At 48.6% G+C, this 20616-nt stretch overlaps 44 non-coding genes across 44 annotated transcripts; all 44 read left to right on the top strand.

The window, feature by feature from the left end:
• Positions 1 to 53: 53 nt before the first annotated feature.
• Positions 54 to 170, top strand: LOC141779998 (U5 spliceosomal RNA). Its single transcript, XR_012596508.1, has one exon. It is a non-coding gene; the product is annotated as a U5 spliceosomal RNA (small nuclear RNA).
• A 178-nt stretch (positions 171 to 348) lies between these two features.
• LOC141779369 (U2 spliceosomal RNA) lies at positions 349 to 539 on the top strand. The gene has a single exon (XR_012596272.1). It is a non-coding gene; the product is annotated as a U2 spliceosomal RNA (small nuclear RNA).
• A 459-nt stretch (positions 540 to 998) lies between these two features.
• LOC141779992 (U5 spliceosomal RNA) lies at positions 999 to 1115 on the top strand. Its single transcript, XR_012596507.1, has one exon. It is a non-coding gene; the product is annotated as a U5 spliceosomal RNA (small nuclear RNA).
• Positions 1116 to 1293: 178 nt separating this feature from the next.
• On the top strand, positions 1294 to 1484 carry LOC141779512 (U2 spliceosomal RNA). The gene has a single exon (XR_012596335.1). It is a non-coding gene; the product is annotated as a U2 spliceosomal RNA (small nuclear RNA).
• A 461-nt stretch (positions 1485 to 1945) lies between these two features.
• LOC141779987 (U5 spliceosomal RNA) lies at positions 1946 to 2062 on the top strand. The gene has a single exon (XR_012596506.1). It is a non-coding gene; the product is annotated as a U5 spliceosomal RNA (small nuclear RNA).
• A 178-nt stretch (positions 2063 to 2240) lies between these two features.
• Positions 2241 to 2431, top strand: LOC141779364 (U2 spliceosomal RNA). Its single transcript, XR_012596270.1, has one exon. It is a non-coding gene; the product is annotated as a U2 spliceosomal RNA (small nuclear RNA).
• A 449-nt stretch (positions 2432 to 2880) lies between these two features.
• On the top strand, positions 2881 to 2997 carry LOC141779979 (U5 spliceosomal RNA). The gene has a single exon (XR_012596503.1). It is a non-coding gene; the product is annotated as a U5 spliceosomal RNA (small nuclear RNA).
• A 178-nt stretch (positions 2998 to 3175) lies between these two features.
• Positions 3176 to 3366, top strand: LOC141779505 (U2 spliceosomal RNA). Its single transcript, XR_012596330.1, has one exon. It is a non-coding gene; the product is annotated as a U2 spliceosomal RNA (small nuclear RNA).
• A 461-nt stretch (positions 3367 to 3827) lies between these two features.
• On the top strand, positions 3828 to 3944 carry LOC141779973 (U5 spliceosomal RNA). The gene has a single exon (XR_012596501.1). It is a non-coding gene; the product is annotated as a U5 spliceosomal RNA (small nuclear RNA).
• A 178-nt stretch (positions 3945 to 4122) lies between these two features.
• LOC141779357 (U2 spliceosomal RNA) lies at positions 4123 to 4313 on the top strand. The gene has a single exon (XR_012596269.1). It is a non-coding gene; the product is annotated as a U2 spliceosomal RNA (small nuclear RNA).
• A 449-nt stretch (positions 4314 to 4762) lies between these two features.
• On the top strand, positions 4763 to 4879 carry LOC141779958 (U5 spliceosomal RNA). Its single transcript, XR_012596490.1, has one exon. It is a non-coding gene; the product is annotated as a U5 spliceosomal RNA (small nuclear RNA).
• Positions 4880 to 5057: 178 nt separating this feature from the next.
• On the top strand, positions 5058 to 5248 carry LOC141779353 (U2 spliceosomal RNA). Its single transcript, XR_012596268.1, has one exon. It is a non-coding gene; the product is annotated as a U2 spliceosomal RNA (small nuclear RNA).
• Positions 5249 to 5709: 461 nt separating this feature from the next.
• LOC141779952 (U5 spliceosomal RNA) lies at positions 5710 to 5826 on the top strand. Its single transcript, XR_012596488.1, has one exon. It is a non-coding gene; the product is annotated as a U5 spliceosomal RNA (small nuclear RNA).
• A 178-nt stretch (positions 5827 to 6004) lies between these two features.
• On the top strand, positions 6005 to 6195 carry LOC141779589 (U2 spliceosomal RNA). The gene has a single exon (XR_012596355.1). It is a non-coding gene; the product is annotated as a U2 spliceosomal RNA (small nuclear RNA).
• A 449-nt stretch (positions 6196 to 6644) lies between these two features.
• On the top strand, positions 6645 to 6761 carry LOC141779948 (U5 spliceosomal RNA). Its single transcript, XR_012596486.1, has one exon. It is a non-coding gene; the product is annotated as a U5 spliceosomal RNA (small nuclear RNA).
• A 178-nt stretch (positions 6762 to 6939) lies between these two features.
• LOC141779501 (U2 spliceosomal RNA) lies at positions 6940 to 7130 on the top strand. Its single transcript, XR_012596329.1, has one exon. It is a non-coding gene; the product is annotated as a U2 spliceosomal RNA (small nuclear RNA).
• A 461-nt stretch (positions 7131 to 7591) lies between these two features.
• On the top strand, positions 7592 to 7708 carry LOC141779944 (U5 spliceosomal RNA). Its single transcript, XR_012596483.1, has one exon. It is a non-coding gene; the product is annotated as a U5 spliceosomal RNA (small nuclear RNA).
• A 178-nt stretch (positions 7709 to 7886) lies between these two features.
• LOC141779340 (U2 spliceosomal RNA) lies at positions 7887 to 8077 on the top strand. Its single transcript, XR_012596266.1, has one exon. It is a non-coding gene; the product is annotated as a U2 spliceosomal RNA (small nuclear RNA).
• A 449-nt stretch (positions 8078 to 8526) lies between these two features.
• Positions 8527 to 8643, top strand: LOC141779939 (U5 spliceosomal RNA). Its single transcript, XR_012596482.1, has one exon. It is a non-coding gene; the product is annotated as a U5 spliceosomal RNA (small nuclear RNA).
• Positions 8644 to 8821: 178 nt separating this feature from the next.
• Positions 8822 to 9012, top strand: LOC141779672 (U2 spliceosomal RNA). Its single transcript, XR_012596386.1, has one exon. It is a non-coding gene; the product is annotated as a U2 spliceosomal RNA (small nuclear RNA).
• A 461-nt stretch (positions 9013 to 9473) lies between these two features.
• LOC141779938 (U5 spliceosomal RNA) lies at positions 9474 to 9590 on the top strand. The gene has a single exon (XR_012596481.1). It is a non-coding gene; the product is annotated as a U5 spliceosomal RNA (small nuclear RNA).
• A 178-nt stretch (positions 9591 to 9768) lies between these two features.
• LOC141779645 (U2 spliceosomal RNA) lies at positions 9769 to 9959 on the top strand. Its single transcript, XR_012596379.1, has one exon. It is a non-coding gene; the product is annotated as a U2 spliceosomal RNA (small nuclear RNA).
• Positions 9960 to 10420: 461 nt separating this feature from the next.
• Positions 10421 to 10537, top strand: LOC141779936 (U5 spliceosomal RNA). The gene has a single exon (XR_012596480.1). It is a non-coding gene; the product is annotated as a U5 spliceosomal RNA (small nuclear RNA).
• Positions 10538 to 10715: 178 nt separating this feature from the next.
• LOC141779667 (U2 spliceosomal RNA) lies at positions 10716 to 10906 on the top strand. Its single transcript, XR_012596385.1, has one exon. It is a non-coding gene; the product is annotated as a U2 spliceosomal RNA (small nuclear RNA).
• Positions 10907 to 11367: 461 nt separating this feature from the next.
• Positions 11368 to 11484, top strand: LOC141779928 (U5 spliceosomal RNA). Its single transcript, XR_012596479.1, has one exon. It is a non-coding gene; the product is annotated as a U5 spliceosomal RNA (small nuclear RNA).
• A 178-nt stretch (positions 11485 to 11662) lies between these two features.
• On the top strand, positions 11663 to 11853 carry LOC141779641 (U2 spliceosomal RNA). The gene has a single exon (XR_012596376.1). It is a non-coding gene; the product is annotated as a U2 spliceosomal RNA (small nuclear RNA).
• Positions 11854 to 12314: 461 nt separating this feature from the next.
• LOC141779919 (U5 spliceosomal RNA) lies at positions 12315 to 12431 on the top strand. Its single transcript, XR_012596474.1, has one exon. It is a non-coding gene; the product is annotated as a U5 spliceosomal RNA (small nuclear RNA).
• Positions 12432 to 12609: 178 nt separating this feature from the next.
• Positions 12610 to 12800, top strand: LOC141779334 (U2 spliceosomal RNA). The gene has a single exon (XR_012596264.1). It is a non-coding gene; the product is annotated as a U2 spliceosomal RNA (small nuclear RNA).
• A 473-nt stretch (positions 12801 to 13273) lies between these two features.
• On the top strand, positions 13274 to 13390 carry LOC141779909 (U5 spliceosomal RNA). Its single transcript, XR_012596471.1, has one exon. It is a non-coding gene; the product is annotated as a U5 spliceosomal RNA (small nuclear RNA).
• A 178-nt stretch (positions 13391 to 13568) lies between these two features.
• Positions 13569 to 13759, top strand: LOC141779653 (U2 spliceosomal RNA). The gene has a single exon (XR_012596381.1). It is a non-coding gene; the product is annotated as a U2 spliceosomal RNA (small nuclear RNA).
• Positions 13760 to 14220: 461 nt separating this feature from the next.
• LOC141779893 (U5 spliceosomal RNA) lies at positions 14221 to 14337 on the top strand. The gene has a single exon (XR_012596460.1). It is a non-coding gene; the product is annotated as a U5 spliceosomal RNA (small nuclear RNA).
• Positions 14338 to 14515: 178 nt separating this feature from the next.
• Positions 14516 to 14706, top strand: LOC141779333 (U2 spliceosomal RNA). The gene has a single exon (XR_012596263.1). It is a non-coding gene; the product is annotated as a U2 spliceosomal RNA (small nuclear RNA).
• A 461-nt stretch (positions 14707 to 15167) lies between these two features.
• LOC141779886 (U5 spliceosomal RNA) lies at positions 15168 to 15284 on the top strand. The gene has a single exon (XR_012596459.1). It is a non-coding gene; the product is annotated as a U5 spliceosomal RNA (small nuclear RNA).
• A 178-nt stretch (positions 15285 to 15462) lies between these two features.
• Positions 15463 to 15653, top strand: LOC141779585 (U2 spliceosomal RNA). The gene has a single exon (XR_012596354.1). It is a non-coding gene; the product is annotated as a U2 spliceosomal RNA (small nuclear RNA).
• Positions 15654 to 16114: 461 nt separating this feature from the next.
• LOC141779879 (U5 spliceosomal RNA) lies at positions 16115 to 16231 on the top strand. The gene has a single exon (XR_012596458.1). It is a non-coding gene; the product is annotated as a U5 spliceosomal RNA (small nuclear RNA).
• Positions 16232 to 16409: 178 nt separating this feature from the next.
• Positions 16410 to 16600, top strand: LOC141779328 (U2 spliceosomal RNA). Its single transcript, XR_012596262.1, has one exon. It is a non-coding gene; the product is annotated as a U2 spliceosomal RNA (small nuclear RNA).
• A 461-nt stretch (positions 16601 to 17061) lies between these two features.
• On the top strand, positions 17062 to 17178 carry LOC141779875 (U5 spliceosomal RNA). Its single transcript, XR_012596456.1, has one exon. It is a non-coding gene; the product is annotated as a U5 spliceosomal RNA (small nuclear RNA).
• A 178-nt stretch (positions 17179 to 17356) lies between these two features.
• Positions 17357 to 17547, top strand: LOC141779325 (U2 spliceosomal RNA). The gene has a single exon (XR_012596259.1). It is a non-coding gene; the product is annotated as a U2 spliceosomal RNA (small nuclear RNA).
• A 462-nt stretch (positions 17548 to 18009) lies between these two features.
• Positions 18010 to 18126, top strand: LOC141779872 (U5 spliceosomal RNA). Its single transcript, XR_012596455.1, has one exon. It is a non-coding gene; the product is annotated as a U5 spliceosomal RNA (small nuclear RNA).
• Positions 18127 to 18304: 178 nt separating this feature from the next.
• On the top strand, positions 18305 to 18495 carry LOC141779496 (U2 spliceosomal RNA). The gene has a single exon (XR_012596328.1). It is a non-coding gene; the product is annotated as a U2 spliceosomal RNA (small nuclear RNA).
• A 461-nt stretch (positions 18496 to 18956) lies between these two features.
• LOC141779868 (U5 spliceosomal RNA) lies at positions 18957 to 19073 on the top strand. Its single transcript, XR_012596454.1, has one exon. It is a non-coding gene; the product is annotated as a U5 spliceosomal RNA (small nuclear RNA).
• A 178-nt stretch (positions 19074 to 19251) lies between these two features.
• On the top strand, positions 19252 to 19442 carry LOC141779580 (U2 spliceosomal RNA). The gene has a single exon (XR_012596353.1). It is a non-coding gene; the product is annotated as a U2 spliceosomal RNA (small nuclear RNA).
• A 461-nt stretch (positions 19443 to 19903) lies between these two features.
• On the top strand, positions 19904 to 20020 carry LOC141779866 (U5 spliceosomal RNA). The gene has a single exon (XR_012596453.1). It is a non-coding gene; the product is annotated as a U5 spliceosomal RNA (small nuclear RNA).
• Positions 20021 to 20198: 178 nt separating this feature from the next.
• Positions 20199 to 20389, top strand: LOC141779568 (U2 spliceosomal RNA). Its single transcript, XR_012596351.1, has one exon. It is a non-coding gene; the product is annotated as a U2 spliceosomal RNA (small nuclear RNA).
• Positions 20390 to 20616: the final 227 nt, after the last annotated feature.

The raw sequence follows: 20616 nt of genomic DNA, 5'->3' as shown, positions 1-20616 counted from the left end.
CGCATTGACTGGGACACCTAGTGTCTTGGACTGCTCTCGAGATAGGGCTGTACTTACTCTGGTTTCTCTTCATAACGTACAAGTCTTTCGCCTTTTACTAAAGACTTCCGTGGAGAGGGACACCAATGAGTTAAACCTATTTTTAGCAGGCTTTGCCGTTTGGCTGAGCCTTGTGCATTTGTGAAAGACAAAAAAGCTGTCTTCAGCTAGATTTAGCTGCTTCACCATGAAGGGCTTGGGCGGGGATGCTAAGCAGCAGCCATGGTTTTGCCCAAATAAAAAGTACTGCACCACAACAAGTGACAACTGTGCATGGAGCTGGGGTCGGGCAGCAAACAGTTGGAGGTCATCGCTTCTCGGCCTTTTGGCTAAGATCAAGTGTAGTATCTGTTCTTATCAGTTTAATATCTGATATGTCCTCTATAAGGGGACAACATATTAAACGGATTTTTAGCATCAGGAGCTGAAAAAGGGGCTTGCTCCATTCACTCCACGCATCGACCCGGTATTGCAGTGCCGCTGGGAACGGTGCACCCTTCTCCTACCTTGTGGAAAACCAAATACCAACGCAAACCGAGCGGCAAGTCGCTCAATTTGACACTGCACTGAAAGACACGTGAGTCACAGTGGATGGTGGTCTTTGCTGCCTGGAGTCGTGGCTAAAAAAGGCTCTGTTGACTCCTCACTGAGGTTCCATATAGAACGTCATTGGGGGGTCTCAGTCAGAAATGGCTCTATAAGCCGTGACAACTGGGGGAAAAGTGCAGCGTCGAATCGGCAGCAAGACAAAGCCTCAAAAAGATGCAGCTAGACTTGCACTTTTGATTGGCAGAAAAAAACAAACAGGCCAGACGGAATATTGCCACCGTGACAATGTGGGACAGGGTGGGGGAATGGGTGTGGCCTCGGATTTGGAACGTGGCACGCCAAGTGAGGCTTACCGTGACCATTGACTGGGACACCTAGTGTCTTGGACTGCTCTCGAGATAGGGCTGTACTTACTCTGGTTTCTCTTCATAACGTACAAGTCTTTCGCCTTTTACTAAAGACTTCCGTGGAGAGGGACACCAATGAGTTAAACCTATTTTTAGCAGGCTTTGCCGTTTGGCTGAGCCTTGTGCATTTGTGAAAGACAAAAAAGCTGTCTTCAGCTAGATTTAGCTGCTTCACCATGAAGGGCTTGGGCGGGGATGCTAAGCAGCAGCCATGGTTTTGCCCAAATAAAAAGTACTGCACCACAACAAGTGACAACTGTGCATGGAGCTGGGGTCGGGCAGCAAACAGTTGGAGGTCATCGCTTCTCGGCCTTTTGGCTAAGATCAAGTGTAGTATCTGTTCTTATCAGTTTAATATCTGATATGTCCTCTATAAGGGGACAACATATTAAACGGATTTTTTGCATCAGGAGCTGAAAAAGGTGCTTGCTCCATTCACTCCACGCATCGACCCGGTATTGCAGTGCCGCTGGGAACGGTGCACCCTTCTCCTAGCTTGTGGAAAACCAAATACGAACGCAAACTGAGCGGCAAGTCGCTCAATTTGACACTGCACTGAAAGACACGTGAGTCACAGTGGATGGTGGTCTTTGCTGCCTGGAGTCGTGGCTAAAAAAGGCTCTGTTGACTCCTCACTGAGGTTCCATATAGAACGTCATTGGGGGGTCTCAGTCAGAAATGGCTCTATAAGCTGTGACAACTGGGGGAAAAGTGCAGCGTCGAATCGGCAGCAAGACAAAGCCTCAAAAAGATGTAGCTAGACTTGCACTTTTGATTGGCAGAAAAAAACAAACAGGCCAGACGGAATATTGCCACCGTGACAATGTGGGACAGGGTGGGGGAATGGGTGTGGCCTCGGATTTGGAACGTGGCACGCCAAGTGAGGCTTACCGTGACCGCATTGACTGGGACACCTAGTGTCTTGGACTGCTCTCGAGATAGGGCTGTACTTACTCTGGTTTCTCTTCATAACGTACAAGTCTTTCGCCTTTTACTAAAGACTTCCGTGGAGAGGGACACCAATGAGTTAAACCTATTTTTAGCAGGCTTTGCCGTTTGGCTGAGCCTTGTGCATTTGTGAAAGACAAAAAAGCTGTCTTCAGCTAGATTTAGCTGCTTCACCATGAAGGGCTTGGGCGGGGATGCTAAGCAGCAGCCATGGTTTTGCCCAAATAAAAAGTACTGCACCACAACAAGTGACAACTGTGCATGGAGCTGGGGTCGGGCAGCAAACAGTTGGAGGTCATCGCTTCTCGGCCTTTTGGCTAAGATCAAGTGTAGTATCTGTTCTTATCAGTTTAATATCTGATATGTCCTCTATAAGGGGACAACATATTAAACGGATTTTTAGCATCAGGAGCTGAAAAAGGGGCTTGCTCCATTCACTCCACGCATCGACCCGGTATTGCAGTGCCGCTGGGAACGGTGCACCCTTCTCCTACCTTGTGGAAAACCAAATACCAACGCAAACCGAGCGGCAAGTCGCTCAATTTGACACTGCACTGAAAGACACGTGAGTCACAGTGGATGGTGGTCTTTGCTGCCTGGAGTCGTGGCTAAAAAAGGCTCTGTTGACTCCTCACTGAGGTTCCATATAGAACGTCATTGGGGGGTCTCAGTCAGAAATGGCTCTATAAGCCGTGACAACTGGGGGAAAAGTGCAGCGTCGAATCGGCAGCAAGACAAAGCCTCAAAAAGATGCAGCTAGACTTGCACTTTTGATTGGCAGAAAAAAAAAAACAGGCCAGACGGAATATTGCCACCGTGACAGTGGGGGAATGGGTGTGGCCTCGGATTTGGAACGTGGCACGCCAAGTGAGGCTTACCGTGACCGCATTGACTGGGACACCTAGTGTCTTGGACTGCTCTCGAGATAGGGCTGTACTTACTCTGGTTTCTCTTCATAACGTACAAGTCTTTCGCCTTTTACTAAAGACTTCCGTGGAGAGGGACACCAATGAGTTAAACCTATTTTTAGCAGGCTTTGCCGTTTGGCTGAGCCTTGTGCATTTGTGAAAGACAAAAAAGCTGTCTTCAGCTAGATTTAGCTGCTTCACCATGAAGGGCTTGGGCGGGGATGCTAAGCAGCAGCCATGGTTTTGCCCAAATAAAAAGTACTGCACCACAACAAGTGACAACTGTGCATGGAGCTGGGGTCGGGCAGCAAACAGTTGGAGGTCATCGCTTCTCGGCCTTTTGGCTAAGATCAAGTGTAGTATCTGTTCTTATCAGTTTAATATCTGATATGTCCTCTATAAGGGGACAACATATTAAACGGATTTTTTGCATCAGGAGCTGAAAAAGGTGCTTGCTCCATTCACTCCACGCATCGACCCGGTATTGCAGTGCCGCTGGGAACGGTGCACCCTTCTCCTAGCTTGTGGAAAACCAAATACGAACGCAAACTGAGCGGCAAGTCGCTCAATTTGACACTGCACTGAAAGACACGTGAGTCACAGTGGATGGTGGTCTTTGCTGCCTGGAGTCGTGGCTAAAAAAGGCTCTGTTGACTCCTCACTGAGGTTCCATATAGAACGTCATTGGGGGGTCTCAGTCAGAAATGGCTCTATAAGCTGTGACAACTGGGGGAAAAGTGCAGCGTCGAATCGGCAGCAAGACAAAGCCTCAAAAAGATGTAGCTAGACTTGCACTTTTGATTGGCAGAAAAAAACAAACAGGCCAGACGGAATATTGCCACCGTGACAATGTGGGACAGGGTGGGGGAATGGGTGTGGCCTCGGATTTGGAACGTGGCACGCCAAGTGAGGCTTACCGTGACCGCATTGACTGGGACACCTAGTGTCTTGGACTGCTCTCGAGATAGGGCTGTACTTACTCTGGTTTCTCTTCATAACGTACAAGTCTTTCGCCTTTTACTAAAGACTTCCGTGGAGAGGGACACCAATGAGTTAAACCTATTTTTAGCAGGCTTTGCCGTTTGGCTGAGCCTTGTGCATTTGTGAAAGACAAAAAAGCTGTCTTCAGCTAGATTTAGCTGCTTCACCATGAAGGGCTTGGGCGGGGATGCTAAGCAGCAGCCATGGTTTTGCCCAAATAAAAAGTACTGCACCACAACAAGTGACAACTGTGCATGGAGCTGGGGTCGGGCAGCAAACAGTTGGAGGTCATCGCTTCTCGGCCTTTTGGCTAAGATCAAGTGTAGTATCTGTTCTTATCAGTTTAATATCTGATATGTCCTCTATAAGGGGACAACATATTAAACGGATTTTTAGCATCAGGAGCTGAAAAAGGGGCTTGCTCCATTCACTCCACGCATCGACCCGGTATTGCAGTGCCGCTGGGAACGGTGCACCCTTCTCCTACCTTGTGGAAAACCAAATACCAACGCAAACCGAGCGGCAAGTCGCTCAATTTGACACTGCACTGAAAGACACGTGAGTCACAGTGGATGGTGGTCTTTGCTGCCTGGAGTCGTGGCTAAAAAAGGCTCTGTTGACTCCTCACTGAGGTTCCATATAGAACGTCATTGGGGGGTCTCAGTCAGAAATGGCTCTATAAGCCGTGACAACTGGGGGAAAAGTGCAGCGTCGAATCGGCAGCAAGACAAAGCCTCAAAAAGATGCAGCTAGACTTGCACTTTTGATTGGCAGAAAAAAAAAAACAGGCCAGACGGAATATTGCCACCGTGACAGTGGGGGAATGGGTGTGGCCTCGGATTTGGAACGTGGCACGCCAAGTGAGGCTTACCGTGACCGCATTGACTGGGACACCTAGTGTCTTGGACTGCTCTCGAGATAGGGCTGTACTTACTCTGGTTTCTCTTCATAACGTACAAGTCTTTCGCCTTTTACTAAAGACTTCCGTGGAGAGGGACACCAATGAGTTAAACCTATTTTTAGCAGGCTTTGCCGTTTGGCTGAGCCTTGTGCATTTGTGAAAGACAAAAAAGCTGTCTTCAGCTAGATTTAGCTGCTTCACCATGAAGGGCTTGGGCGGGGATGCTAAGCAGCAGCCATGGTTTTGCCCAAATAAAAAGTACTGCACCACAACAAGTGACAACTGTGCATGGAGCTAGGGTCGGGCAGCAAACAGTTGGAGGTCATCGCTTCTCGGCCTTTTGGCTAAGATCAAGTGTAGTATCTGTTCTTATCAGTTTAATATCTGATATGTCCTCTATAAGGGGACAACATATTAAACGGATTTTTAGCATCAGGAGCTGAAAAAGGGGCTTGCTCCATTCACTCCACGCATCGACCCGGTATTGCAGTGCCGCTGGGAACGGTGCACCCTTCTCCTACCTTGTGGAAAACCAAATACCAACGCAAACCGAGCGGCAAGTCGCTCAATTTGACACTGCACTGAAAGACACGTGAGTCACAGTGGATGGTGGTCTTTGCTGCCTGGAGTCGTGGCTAAAAAAGGCTCTGTTGACTCCTCACTGAGGTTCCATATAGAACGTCATTGGGGGGTCTCAGTCAGAAATGGCTCTATAAGCCGTGACAACTGGGGGAAAAGTGCAGCGTCGAATCGGCAGCAAGACAAAGCCTCAAAAAGATGCAGCTAGACTTGCACTTTTGATTGGCAGAAAAAAAAAAACAGGTCAGACGGAATATTGCCACCGTGACAGTGGGGGACAGGGTGGGGGAATGGGTGTGGCCTCGGATTTGGAACGTGGCACGCCAAGTGAGGCTTACCGTGACCGCATTGACTGGGACACCTAGTGTCTTGGACTGCTCTCGAGATAGGGCTGTACTTACTCTGGTTTCTCTTCATAACGTACAAGTCTTTCGCCTTTTACTAAAGACTTCCGTGGAGAGGGACACCAATGAGTTAAACCTATTTTTAGCAGGCTTTGCCGTTTGGCTGAGCCTTGTGCATTTGTGAAAGACAAAAAAGCTGTCTTCAGCTAGATTTAGCTGCTTCACCATGAAGGGCTTGGGCGGGGATGCTAAGCAGCAGCCATGGTTTTGCCCAAATAAAAAGTACTGCACCACAACAAGTGACAACTGTGCATGGAGCTGGGGTCGGGCAGCAAACAGTTGGAGGTCATCGCTTCTCGGCCTTTTGGCTAAGATCAAGTGTAGTATCTGTTCTTATCAGTTTAATATCTGATATGTCCTCTATAAGGGGACAACATATTAAACGGATTTTTAGCATCAGGAGCTGAAAAAGGTGCTTGCTCCATTCACTCCACGCATCGACCCGGTATTGCAGTGCCGCTGGGAACGGTGCACCCTTCTCCTACCTTGTGGAAAACCAAATACCAACGCAAACCGAGCGGCAAGTCGCTCAATTTGACACTGCACTGAAAGACACGTGAGTCACAGTGGATGGTGGTCTTTGCTGCCTGGAGTCGTGGCTAAAAAAGGCTCTGTTGACTCCTCACTGAGGTTCCATATAGAACGTCATTGGGGGGTCTCAGTCAGAAATGGCTCTATAAGCCGTGACAACTGGGGGAAAAGTGCAGCGTCGAATCGGCAGCAAGACAAAGCCTCAAAAAGATGCAGCTAGACTTGCACTTTTGATTGGCAGAAAAAAAAAAACAGGCCAGACGGAATATTGCCACCGTGACAGTGGGGGAATGGGTGTGGCCTCGGATTTGGAACGTGGCACGCCAAGTGAGGCTTACCGTGACCGCATTGACTGGGACACCTAGTGTCTTGGACTGCTCTCGAGATAGGGCTGTACTTACTCTGGTTTCTCTTCATAACGTACAAGTCTTTCGCCTTTTACTAAAGACTTCCGTGGAGAGGGACACCAATGAGTTAAACCTATTTTTAGCAGGCTTTGCCGTTTGGCTGAGCCTTGTGCATTTGTGAAAGACAAAAAAGCTGTCTTCAGCTAGATTTAGCTGCTTCACCATGAAGGGCTTGGGCGGGGATGCTAAGCAGCAGCCATGGTTTTGCCCAAATAAAAAGTACTGCACCACAACAAGTGACAACTGTGCATGGAGCTGGGGTCGGGCAGCAAACAGTTGGAGGTCATCGCTTCTCGGCCTTTTGGCTAAGATCAAGTGTAGTATCTGTTCTTATCAGTTTAATATCTGATATGTCCTCTATAAGGGGACAACATATTAAACGGATTTTTTGCATCAGGAGCTGAAAAAGGTGCTTGCTCCATTCACTCCACGCATCGACCCGGTATTGCAGTGCCGCTGGGAACGGTGCACCCTTCTCCTAGCTTGTGGAAAACCAAATACGAACGCAAACTGAGCGGCAAGTCGCTCAATTTGACACTGCACTGAAAGACACGTGAGTCACAGTGGATGGTGGTCTTTGCTGCCTGGAGTCGTGGCTAAAAAAGGCTCTGTTGACTCCTCACTGAGGTTCCATATAGAACGTCATTGGGGGGTCTCAGTCAGAAATGGCTCTATAAGCTGTGACAACTGGGGGAAAAGTGCAGCGTCGAATCGGCAGCAAGACAAAGCCTCAAAAAGATGTAGCTAGACTTGCACTTTTGATTGGCAGAAAAAAACAAACAGGCCAGACGGAATATTGCCACCGTGACAATGTGGGACAGGGTGGGGGAATGGGTGTGGCCTCGGATTTGGAACGTGGCACGCCAAGTGAGGCTTACCGTGACCGCATTGACTGGGACACCTAGTGTCTTGGACTGCTCTCGAGATAGGGCTGTACTTACTCTGGTTTCTCTTCATAACGTACAAGTCTTTCGCCTTTTACTAAAGACTTCCGTGGAGAGGGACACCAATGAGTTAAACCTATTTTTAGCAGGCTTTGCCGTTTGGCTGAGCCTTGTGCATTTGTGAAAGACAAAAAAGCTGTCTTCAGCTAGATTTAGCTGCTTCACCATGAAGGGCTTGGGCGGGGATGCTAAGCAGCAGCCATGGTTTTGCCCAAATAAAAAGTACTGCACCACAACAAGTGACAACTGTGCATGGAGCTGGGGTCGGGCAGCAAACAGTTGGAGGTCATCGCTTCTCGGCCTTTTGGCTAAGATCAAGTGTAGTATCTGTTCTTATCAGTTTAATATCTGATATGTCCTCTATAAGGGGACAACATATTAAACGGATTTTTAGCATCAGGAGCTGAAAAAGGGGCTTGCTCCATTCACTCCACGCATCGACCCGGTATTGCAGTGCCGCTGGGAACGGTGCACCCTTCTCCTACCTTGTGGAAAACCAAATACCAACGCAAACCGAGCGGCAAGTCGCTCAATTTGACACTGCACTGAAAGACACGTGAGTCACAGTGGATGGTGGTCTTTGCTGCCTGGAGTCGTGGCTAAAAAAGGCTCTGTTGACTCCTCACTGAGGTTCCATATAGAACGTCATTGGGGGGTCTCAGTCAGAAATGGCTCTATAAGCCGTGACAACTGGGGGAAAAGTGCAGCGTCGAATCGGCAGCAAGACAAAGCCTCAAAAAGATGCAGCTAGACTTGCACTTTTGATTGGCAGAAAAAAAAAAACAGGCCAGACGGAATATTGCCACCGTGACAGTGGGGGAATGGGTGTGGCCTCGGATTTGGAACGTGGCACGCCAAGTGAGGCTTACCGTGACCGCATTGACTGGGACACCTAGTGTCTTGGACTGCTCTCGAGATAGGGCTGTACTTACTCTGGTTTCTCTTCATAACGTACAAGTCTTTCGCCTTTTACTAAAGACTTCCGTGGAGAGGGACACCAATGAGTTAAACCTATTTTTAGCAGGCTTTGCCGTTTGGCTGAGCCTTGTGCATTTGTGAAAGACAAAAAAGCTATCTTCAGCTAGATTTAGCTGCTTCACCATGAAGGGCTTGGGCGGGGATGCTAAGCAGCAGCCATGGTTTTGCCCAAATAAAAAGTACTGCACCACAACAAGTGACAACTGTGCATGGAGCTGGGGTCGGGCAGCAAACAGTTGGAGGTCATCGCTTCTCGGCCTTTTGGCTAAGATCAAGTGTAGTATCTGTTCTTATCAGTTTAATATCTGATATGTCCTCTATAAGGGGAAAACATATTAAACGGATTTTTTGCATCAGGAGCTGAAAAAGGTGCTTGCTCCATTCACTCCACGCATCGACCCGGTATTGCAGTGCCGCTGGGAACGGTGCACCCTTCTCCTAGCTTGTGGAAAACCAAATACGAACGCAAACTGAGCGGCAAGTCGCTCAATTTGACACTGCACTGAAAGACACGTGAGTCACAGTGGATGGTGGTCTTTGCTGCCTGGAGTCGTGGCTAAAAAAGGCTCTGTTGACTCCTCACTGAGGTTCCATATAGAACGTCATTGGGGGGTCTCAGTCAGAAATGGCTCTATAAGCCGTGACAACTGGGGGAAAAGTGCAGCGTCGAATCGGCAGCAAGACAAAGCCTCAAAAAGATGCAGCTAGACTTGCACTTTTGATTGGCAGAAAAAAAAAAACAGGCCAGACGGAATATTGCCACCGTGACAATGTGGGACAGGGTGGGGGAATGGGTGTGGCCTCGGATTTGGAACGTGGCACGCCAAGTGAGGCTTACCGTGACCGCATTGACTGGGACACCTAGTGTCTTGGACTGCTCTCGAGATAGGGCTGTACTTACTCTGGTTTCTCTTCATAACGTACAAGTCTTTCGCCTTTTACTAAAGACTTCCGTGGAGAGGGACACCAATGAGTTAAACCTATTTTTAGCAGGCTTTGCCGTTTGGCTGAGCCTTGTGCATTTGTGAAAGACAAAAAAGCTGTCTTCAGCTAGATTTAGCTGCTTCACCATGAAGGGCTTGGGCGGGGATGCTAAGCAGCAGCCATGGTTTTGCCCAAATAAAAAGTACTGCACCACAACAAGTGACAACTGTGCATGGAGCTGGGGTCGGGCAGCAAACAGTTGGAGGTCATCGCTTCTCGGCCTTTTGGCTAAGATCAAGTGTAGTATCTGTTCTTATCAGTTTAATATCTGATATGTCCTCTATAAGGGGACAACATATTAAATGGATTTTTAGCATCAGGAGCTGAAAAAGGGGCTTGCTCCATTCAATCCACGCATCGACCCGGTATTGCAGTGCCGCTGGGAACGGTGCACCCTTCTCCTACCTTGTGGAAAACCAAATACCAACGCAAACCGAGCGGCAAGTCGCTCAATTTGACACTGCACTGAAAGACACGTGAGTCACAGTGGATGGTGGTCTTTGCTGCCTGGAGTCGTGGCTAAAAAAGGCTCTGTTGACTCCTCACTGAGGTTCCATATAGAACGTCATTGGGGGGTCTCAGTCAGAAATGGCTCTATAAGCCGTGACAACTGGGGGAAAAGTGCAGCGTCGAATCGGCAGCAAGACAAAGCCTCAAAAAGATGCAGCTGGACTTGCACTTTTGATTGGCAGAAGAAAAAAAACAGGCCAGAGGGAATATTGCCACCGTGACAGTGGGGGACAGGGTGGGGGAATGGGTGTGGCCTCGGATTTGGAACGTGGCACGCCAAGTGAGGCTTACCGTGACCGCATTGACTGGGACACCTAGTGTCTTGGACTGCTCTCGAGATAGGGCTGTACTTACTCTGGTTTCTCTTCATAACGTACAAGTCTTTCGCCTTTTACTAAAGACTTCCGTGGAGAGGGACACCAATGAGTTAAACCTATTTTTAGCAGGCTTTGCCGTTTGGCTGAGCCTTGTGCATTTGTGAAAGACAAAAAAGCTGTCTTCAGCTAGATTTAGCTGCTTCACCATGAAGGGCTTGGGCGGGGATGCTAAGCAGCAGCCATGGTTTTGCCCAAATAAAAAGTACTGCACCACAACAAGTGACAACTGTGCATGGAGCTAGGGTCGGGCAGCAAACAGTTGGAGGTCATCGCTTCTCGGCCTTTTGGCTAAGATCAAGTGTAGTATCTGTTCTTATCAGTTTAATATCTGATATGTCCTCTATAAGGGGAAAACATATTAAACGGATTTTTTGCATCAGGAGCTGAAAAAGGTGCTTGCTCCATTCACTCCACGCATCGACCCGGTATTGCAGTGCCGCTGGGAACGGTGCACCCTTCTCCTAGCTTGTGGAAAACCAAATACGAACGCAAACTGAGCGGCAAGTCGCTCAATTTGACACTGCACTGAAAGACACGTGAGTCACAGTGGATGGTGGTCTTTGCTGCCTGGAGTCGTGGCTAAAAAAGGCTCTGTTGACTCCTCACTGAGGTTCCATATAGAACGTCATTGGGGGGTCTCAGTCAGAAATGGCTCTATAAGCCGTGACAACTGGGGGAAAAGTGCAGCGTCGAATCGGCAGCAAGACAAAGCCTCAAAAAGATGCAGCTAGACTTGCACTTTTGATTGGCAGAAAAAAAAAAACAGGCCAGACGGAATATTGCCACCGTGACAATGTGGGACAGGGTGGGGGAATGGGTGTGGCCTCGGATTTGGAACGTGGCACGCCAAGTGAGGCTTACCGTGACCGCATTGACTGGGACACCTAGTGTCTTGGACTGCTCTCGAGATAGGGCTGTACTTACTCTGGTTTCTCTTCATAACGTACAAGTCTTTCGCCTTTTACTAAAGACTTCCGTGGAGAGGGACACCAATGAGTTAAACCTATTTTTAGCAGGCTTTGCCGTTTGGCTGAGCCTTGTGCATTTGTGAAAGACAAAAAAGCTGTCTTCAGCTAGATTTAGCTGCTTCACCATGAAGGGCTTGGGCGGGGATGCTAAGCAGCAGCCATGGTTTTGCCCAAATAAAAAGTACTGCACCACAACAAGTGACAACTGTGCATGGAGCTGGGGTCGGGCAGCAAACAGTTGGAGGTCATCGCTTCTCGGCCTTTTGGCTAAGATCAAGTGTAGTATCTGTTCTTATCAGTTTAATATCTGATATGTCCTCTATAAGGGGACAACATATTAAATGGATTTTTAGCATCAGGAGCTGAAAAAGGGGCTTGCTCCATTCAATCCACGCATCGACCCGGTATTGCAGTGCCGCTGGGAACGGTGCACCCTTCTCCTACCTTGTGGAAAACCAAATACCAACGCAAACCGAGCGGCAAGTCGCTCAATTTGACACTGCACTGAAAGACACGTGAGTCACAGTGGATGGTGGTCTTTGCTGCCTGGAGTCGTGGCTAAAAAAGGCTCTGTTGACTCCTCACTGAGGTTCCATATAGAACGTCATTGGGGGGTCTCAGTCAGAAATGGCTCTATAAGCCGTGACAACTGGGGGAAAAGTGCAGCGTCGAATCGGCAGCAAGACAAAGCCTCAAAAAGATGCAGCTGGACTTGCACTTTTGATTGGCAGAAGAAAAAAAACAGGCCAGAGGGAATATTGCCACCGTGACAGTGGGGGACAGGGTGGGGGAATGGGTGTGGCCTCGGATTTGGAACGTGGCACGCCAAGTGAGGCTTACCGTGACCGCATTGACTGGGACACCTAGTGTCTTGGACTGCTCTCGAGATAGGGCTGTACTTACTCTGGTTTCTCTTCATAACGTACAAGTCTTTCGCCTTTTACTAAAGACTTCCGTGGAGAGGGACACCAATGAGTTAAACCTATTTTTAGCAGGCTTTGCCGTTTGGCTGAGCCTTGTGCATTTGTGAAAGACAAAAAAGCTGTCTTCAGCTAGATTTAGCTGCTTCACCATGAAGGGCTTGGGCGGGGATGCTAAGCAGCAGCCATGGTTTTGCCCAAATAAAAAGTACTGCACCACAACAAGTGACAACTGTGCATGGAGCTAGGGTCGGGCAGCAAACAGTTGGAGGTCATCGCTTCTCGGCCTTTTGGCTAAGATCAAGTGTAGTATCTGTTCTTATCAGTTTAATATCTGATATGTCCTCTATAAGGGGACAACATATTAAACGGATTTTTAGCATCAGGAGCTGAAAAAGGGGCTTGCTCCATTCACTCCACGCATCGACCCGGTATTGCAGTGCCGCTGGGAACGGTGCACCCTTCTCCTACCTTGTGGAAAACCAAATACCAACGCAAACCGAGCGGCAAGTCGCTCAATTTGACACTGCACTGAAAGACACGTGAGTCACAGTGGATGGTGGTCTTTGCTGCCTGGAGTCGTGGCTAAAAAAGGCTCTGTTGACTCCTCACTGAGGTTCCATATAGAACGTCATTGGGGGGTCTCAGTCAGAAATGGCTCTATAAGCCGTGACAACTGGGGGAAAAGTGCAGCGTCGAATCGGCAGCAAGACAAAGCCTCAAAAAGATGCAGCTAGACTTGCACTTTTGATTGGCAGAAAAAAAAAAACAGGTCAGACGGAATATTGCCACCGTGACAGTGGGGGACAGGGTGGGGGACAGGGTGGGGGAATGGGTGTGGCCTCGGATTTGGAACGTGGCACGCCAAGTGAGGCTTACCGTGACCGCATTGACTGGGACACCTAGTGTCTTGGACTGCTCTCGAGATAGGGCTGTACTTACTCTGGTTTCTCTTCATAACGTACAAGTCTTTCGCCTTTTACTAAAGACTTCCGTGGAGAGGGACACCAATGAGTTAAACCTATTTTTAGCAGGCTTTGCCGTTTGGCTGAGCCTTGTGCATTTGTGAAAGACAAAAAAGCTGTCTTCAGCTAGATTTAGCTGCTTCACCATGAAGGGCTTGGGCGGGGATGCTAAGCAGCAGCCATGGTTTTGCCCAAATAAAAAGTACTGCACCACAACAAGTGACAACTGTGCATGGAGCTGGGGTCGGGCAGCAAACAGTTGGAGGTCATCGCTTCTCGGCCTTTTGGCTAAGATCAAGTGTAGTATCTGTTCTTATCAGTTTAATATCTGATATGTCCTCTATAAGGGGACAACATATTAAATGGATTTTTAGCATCAGGAGCTGAAAAAGGGGCTTGCTCCATTCAATCCACGCATCGACCCGGTATTGCAGTGCCGCTGGGAACGGTGCATCCTTCTCCTACCTTGTGGAAAACCAAATACCAACGCAAACCGAGCGGCAAGTCGCTCAATTTGACACTGCACTGAAAGACACGTGAGTCACAGTGGATGGTGGTCTTTGCTGCCTGGAGTCGTGGCTAAAAAAGGCTCTGTTGACTCCTCACTGAGGTTCCATATAGAACGTCATTGGGGGGTCTCAGTCAGAAATGGCTCTATAAGCCGTGACAACTGGGGGAAAAGTGCAGCGTCGAATCGGCAGCAAGACAAAGCCTCAAAAAGATGCAGCTGGACTTGCACTTTTGATTGGCAGAAGAAAAAAAACAGGCCAGAGGGAATATTGCCACCGTGACAGTGGGGGACAGGGTGGGGGAATGGGTGTGGCCTCGGATTTGGAACGTGGCACGCCAAGTGAGGCTTACCGTGACCGCATTGACTGGGACACCTAGTGTCTTGGACTGCTCTCGAGATAGGGCTGTACTTACTCTGGTTTCTCTTCATAACGTACAAGTCTTTCGCCTTTTACTAAAGACTTCCGTGGAGAGGGACACCAATGAGTTAAACCTATTTTTAGCAGGCTTTGCCGTTTGGCTGAGCCTTGTGCATTTGTGAAAGACAAAAAAGCTGTCTTCAGCTAGATTTAGCTGCTTCACCATGAAGGGCTTGGGCGGGGATGCTAAGCAGCAGCCATGGTTTTGCCCAAATAAAAAGTACTGCACCACAACAAGTGACAACTGTGCATGGAGCTAGGGTCGGGCAGCAAACAGTTGGAGGTCATCGCTTCTCGGCCTTTTGGCTAAGATCAAGTGTAGTATCTGTTCTTATCAGTTTAATATCTGATATGTCCTCTATAAGGGGACAACATATTAAACGGATTTTTAGCATCAGGAGCTGAAAAAGGGGCTTGCTCCATTCACTCCACGCATCGACCCGGTATTGCAGTGCCGCTGGGAACGGTGCACCCTTCTCCTACCTTGTGGAAAACCAAATACCAACGCAAACCGAGCGGCAAGTCGCTCAATTTGACACTGCACTGAAAGACACGTGAGTCACAGTGGATGGTGGTCTTTGCTGCCTGGAGTCGTGGCTAAAAAAGGCTCTGTTGACTCCTCACTGAGGTTCCATATAGAACGTCATTGGGGGGTCTCAGTCAGAAATGGCTCTATAAGCCGTGACAACTGGGGGAAAAGTGCAGCGTCGAATCGGCAGCAAGACAAAGCCTCAAAAAGATGCAGCTAGACTTGCACTTTTGATTGGCAGAAAAAAAAAAACAGGTCAGACGGAATATTGCCACCGTGACAGTGGGGGACAGGGTGGGGGAATGGGTGTGGCCTCGGATTTGGAACGTGGCACGCCAAGTGAGGCTTACCGTGACCGCATTGACTGGGACACCTAGTGTCTTGGACTGCTCTCGAGATAGGGCTGTACTTACTCTGGTTTCTCTTCATAACGTACAAGTCTTTCGCCTTTTACTAAAGACTTCCGTGGAGAGGGACACCAATGAGTTAAACCTATTTTTAGCAGGCTTTGCCGTTTGGCTGAGCCTTGTGCATTTGTGAAAGACAAAAAAGCTGTCTTCAGCTAGATTTAGCTGCTTCACCATGAAGGGCTTGGGCGGGGATGCTAAGCAGCAGCCATGGTTTTGCCCAAATAAAAAGTACTGCACCACAACAAGTGACAACTGTGCATGGAGCTGGGGTCGGGCAGCAAACAGTTGGAGGTCATCGCTTCTCGGCCTTTTGGCTAAGATCAAGTGTAGTATCTGTTCTTATCAGTTTAATATCTGATATGTCCTCTATAAGGGGACAACATATTAAACGGATTTTTAGCATCAGGAGCTGAAAAAGGTGCTTGCTCCATTCACTCCACGCATCGACCCGGTATTGCAGTGCCGCTGGGAACGGTGCACCCTTCTCCTACCTTGTGGAAAACCAAATACGAACGCAAACTGAGCGACAAGTCGCTCAATTTGACACTGCACTGAAAGACACGTGAGTCACAGTGGATGGTGGTCTTTGCTGCCTGGAGTCGTGGCTAAAAAAGGCTCTGTTGACTCCTCACTGAGGTTCCATATAGAACGTCATTGGGGGGTCTCAGTCAGAAATGGCTCTATAAGCTGTGACAACTGGGGGAAAAGTGCAGCGTCGAATCGGCAGCAAGACAAAGCCTCAAAAAGATGTAGCTAGACTTGCACTTTTGATTGGCAGAAGAAAAAAAACAGGCCAGAGGGAATATTGCCACCGTGACAGTGGGGGACAGGGTGGGGGAATGGGTGTGGCCTCGGATTTGGAACGTGGCACGCCAAGTGAGGCTTACCGTGACCGCATTGACTGGGACACCTAGTGTCTTGGACTGCTCTCGAGATAGGGCTGTACTTACTCTGGTTTCTCTTCATAACGTACAAGTCTTTCGCCTTTTACTAAAGACTTCCGTGGAGAGGGACACCAATGAGTTAAACCTATTTTTAGCAGGCTTTGCCGTTTGGCTGAGCCTTGTGCATTTGTGAAAGACAAAAAAGCTGTCTTCAGCTAGATTTAGCTGCTTCACCATGAAGGGCTTGGGCGGGGATGCTAAGCAGCAGCCATGGTTTTGCCCAAATAAAAAGTACTGCACCACAACAAGTGACAACTGTGCATGGAGCTGGGGTCGGGCAGCAAACAGTTGGATGTCATCGCTTCTCGGCCTTTTGGCTAAGATCAAGTGTAGTATCTGTTCTTATCAGTTTAATATCTGATATGTCCTCTATAAGGGGACAACATATTAAACGGATTTTTAGCATCAGGAGCTGAAAAAGGGGCTTGCTCCATTCACTCCACGCATCGACCCGGTATTGCAGTGCCGCTGGGAACGGTGCACCCTTCTCCTAGCTTGTGGAAAACCAAATACCAACGCAAACTGAGCGGCAAGTCGCTCAATTTGACACTGCACTGAAAGACACGTGAGTCACAGTGGATGGTGGTCTTTGCTGCCTGGAGTCGTGGCTAAAAAAGGCTCTGTTGACTCCTCACTGAGGTTCCATATAGAACGTCATTGGGGGGTCTCAGTCAGAAATGGCTCTATAAGCTGTGACAACTGGGGGAAAAGTGCAGCGTCGAATCGGCAGCAAGACAAAGCCTCAAAAAGATGTAGCTAGACTTGCACTTTTGATTGGCAGAAGAAAAAAAACAGGCCAGAGGGAATATTGCCACCGTGACAGTGGGGGACAGGGTGGGGGAATGGGTGTGGCCTCGGATTTGGAACGTGGCACGCCAAGTGAGGCTTACCGTGACCGCATTGACTGGGACACCTAGTGTCTTGGACTGCTCTCGAGATAGGGCTGTACTTACTCTGGTTTCTCTTCATAACGTACAAGTCTTTCGCCTTTTACTAAAGACTTCCGTGGAGAGGGACACCAATGAGTTAAACCTATTTTTAGCAGGCTTTGCCGTTTGGCTGAGCCTTGTGCATTTGTGAAAGACAAAAAAGCTGTCTTCAGCTAGATTTAGCTGCTTCACCATGAAGGGCTTGGGCGGGGATGCTAAGCAGCAGCCATGGTTTTGCCCAAATAAAAAGTACTGCACCACAACAAGTGACAACTGTGCATGGAGCTGGGGTCGGGCAGCAAACAGTTGGAGGTCATCGCTTCTCGGCCTTTTGGCTAAGATCAAGTGTAGTATCTGTTCTTATCAGTTTAATATCTGATATGTCCTCTATAAGGGGACAACATATTAAACGGATTTTTAGCATCAGGAGCTGAAAAAGGGGCTTGCTCCATTCACTCCACGCATCGACCCGGTATTGCAGTGCCGCTGGGAACGGTGCACCCTTCTCCTACCTTGTGGAAAACCAAATACCAACGCAAACTGAGCGGCAAGTCGCTCAATTTGACACTGCACTGAAAGACACGTGAGTCACAGTGGATGGTGGTCTTTGCTGCCTGGAGTCGTGGCTAAAAAAGGCTCTGTTGACTCCTCACTGAGGTTCCATATAGAACGTCATTGGGGGGGTCTCAGTCAGAAATGGCTCTATAAGCCGTGACAACTGGGGGAAAAGTGCAGCGTCGAATCGGCAGCAAGACAAAGCCTCAAAAAGATGCAGCTAGACTTGCACTTTTGATTGGCAGAAAAAAAAAAACAGGCCAGACGGAATATTGCCACCGTGACAGTGGGGGACAGGGTGGGGGAATGGGTGTGGCCTCGGATTTGGAACGTGGCACGCCAAGTGAGGCTTACCGTGACCGCATTGACTGGGACACCTAGTGTCTTGGACTGCTCTCGAGATAGGGCTGTACTTACTCTGGTTTCTCTTCATAACGTACAAGTCTTTCGCCTTTTACTAAAGACTTCCGTGGAGAGGGACACCAATGAGTTAAACCTATTTTTAGCAGGCTTTGCCGTTTGGCTGAGCCTTGTGCATTTGTGAAAGACAAAAAAGCTGTCTTCAGCTAGATTTAGCTGCTTCACCATGAAGGGCTTGGGCGGGGATGCTAAGCAGCAGCCATGGTTTTGCCCAAATAAAAAGTACTGCACCACAACAAGTGACAACTGTGCATGGAGCTGGGGTCGGGCAGCAAACAGTTGGAGGTCATCGCTTCTCGGCCTTTTGGCTAAGATCAAGTGTAGTATCTGTTCTTATCAGTTTAATATCTGATATGTCCTCTATAAGGGGACAACATATTAAACGGATTTTTTGCATCAGGAGCTGAAAAAGGTGCTTGCTCCATTCACTCCACGCATCGACCCGGTATTGCAGTGCCGCTGGGAACGGTGCACCCTTCTCCTAGCTTGTGGAAAACCAAATACGAACGCAAACTGAGCGGCAAGTCGCTCAATTTGACACTGCACTGAAAGACACGTGAGTCACAGTGGATGGTGGTCTTTGCTGCCTGGAGTCGTGGCTAAAAAAGGCTCTGTTGACTCCTCACTGAGGTTCCATATAGAACGTCATTGGGGGGTCTCAGTCAGAAATGGCTCTATAAGCTGTGACAACTGGGGGAAAAGTGCAGCGTCGAATCGGCAGCAAGACAAAGCCTCAAAAAGATGCAGCTAGACTTGCACTTTTGATTGGCAGAAAAAAAAAAACAGGCCAGAGGGAATATTGCCACCGTGACAGTGGGGGACAGGGTGGGGGAATGGGTGTGGCCTCGGATTTGGAACGTGGCACGCCAAGTGAGGCTTACCGTGACCGCATTGACTGGGACACCTAGTGTCTTGGACTGCTCTCGAGATAGGGCTGTACTTACTCTGGTTTCTCTTCATAACGTACAAGTCTTTCGCCTTTTACTAAAGACTTCCGTGGAGAGGGACACCAATGAGTTAAACCTATTTTTAGCAGGCTTTGCCGTTTGGCTGAGCCTTGTGCATTTGTGAAAGACAAAAAAGCTGTCTTCAGCTAGATTTAGCTGCTTCACCATGAAGGGCTTGGGTGGGGATGCTAAGCAGCAGCCATGGTTTTGCCCAAATAAAAAGTACTGCACCACAACAAGTGACAACTGTGCATGGAGCTGGGGTCGGGCAGCAAACAGTTGGAGGTCATCGCTTCTCGGCCTTTTGGCTAAGATCAAGTGTAGTATCTGTTCTTATCAGTTTAATATCTGATATGTCCTCTATAAGGGGACAACATATTAAACGGATTTTTAGCATCAGGAGCTGAAAAAGGTGCTTGCTCCATTCACTCCACGCATCGACCCGGTATTGCAGTGCCGCTGGGAACGGTGCACCCTTCTCCTACCTTGTGGAAAACCAAATACGAACGCAAACTGAGCGGGAAGTCGCTCAATTTGACACTGCACTGAAAGACACGTGAGTCACAGTGGATGGTGGTCTTTGCTGCCTGGAGTCGTGGCTAAAAAAGGCTCTGTTGACTCCTCACTGAGGTTCCATATAGAACGTCATTGGGGGGTCTCAGTCAGAAATGGCTCTATAAGCTGTGACAACTGGGGGAAAAGTGCAGCGTCGAATCGGCAGCAAGACAAAGCCTCAAAAAGATGTAGCTAGACTTGCACTTTTGATTGGCAGAAAAAAACAAACAGGCCAGACGGAATATTGCCACCGTGACAATGTGGGACAGGGTGGGGGAATGGGTGTGGCCTCGGATTTGGAACGTGGCACGCCAAGTGAGGCTTACCGTGACCGCATTGACTGGGACACCTAGTGTCTTGGACTGCTCTCGAGATAGGGCTGTACTTACTCTGGTTTCTCTTCATAACGTACAAGTCTTTCGCCTTTTACTAAAGACTTCCGTGGAGAGGGACACCAATGAGTTAAACCTATTTTTAGCAGGCTTTGCCGTTTGGCTGAGCCTTGTGCATTTGTGAAAGACAAAAAAGCTGTCTTCAGCTAGATTTAGCTGCTTCACCATGAAGGGCTTGGGCGGGGATGCTAAGCACCAGCCATGGTTTTGCCCAAATAAAAAGTACTGCACCACAACAAGTGACAACTGTGCATGGAGCTGGGGTCGGGCAGCAAACAGTTGGAGGTCATCGCTTCTCGGCCTTTTGGCTAAGATCAAGTGTAGTATCTGTTCTTATCAGTTTAATATCTGATATGTCCTCTATAAGGGGACAACATATTAAACGGATTTTTAGCATCAGGAGCTGAAAAAGGTGCTTGCTCCATTCACTCCACGCATCGACCCGGTATTGCAGTGCCGCTGGGAACGGTGCACCCTTCTCCTACCTTGTGGAAAACCAAATACGAACGCAAACTGAGCGGGAAGTCGCTCAATTTGACACTGCACTGAAAGACACGTGAGTCACAGTGGATGGTGGTCTTTGCTGCCTGGAGTCGTGGCTAAAAAAGGCTCTGTTGACTCCTCACTGAGGTTCCATATAGAACGTCATTGGGGGGTCTCAGTCAGAAATGGCTCTATAAGCTGTGACAACTGGGGGAAAAGTGCA

This window comes from Sebastes fasciatus, chromosome 1, assembly GCF_043250625.1.
Source record: "Sebastes fasciatus isolate fSebFas1 chromosome 1, fSebFas1.pri, whole genome shotgun sequence".
NCBI lineage: Eukaryota > Metazoa > Chordata > Actinopteri > Perciformes > Sebastidae > Sebastes > Sebastes fasciatus.
The sequence above is the reverse complement of the archived record's forward strand: the minus strand, read 5'-3'. Positions and strand labels throughout refer to the sequence as shown.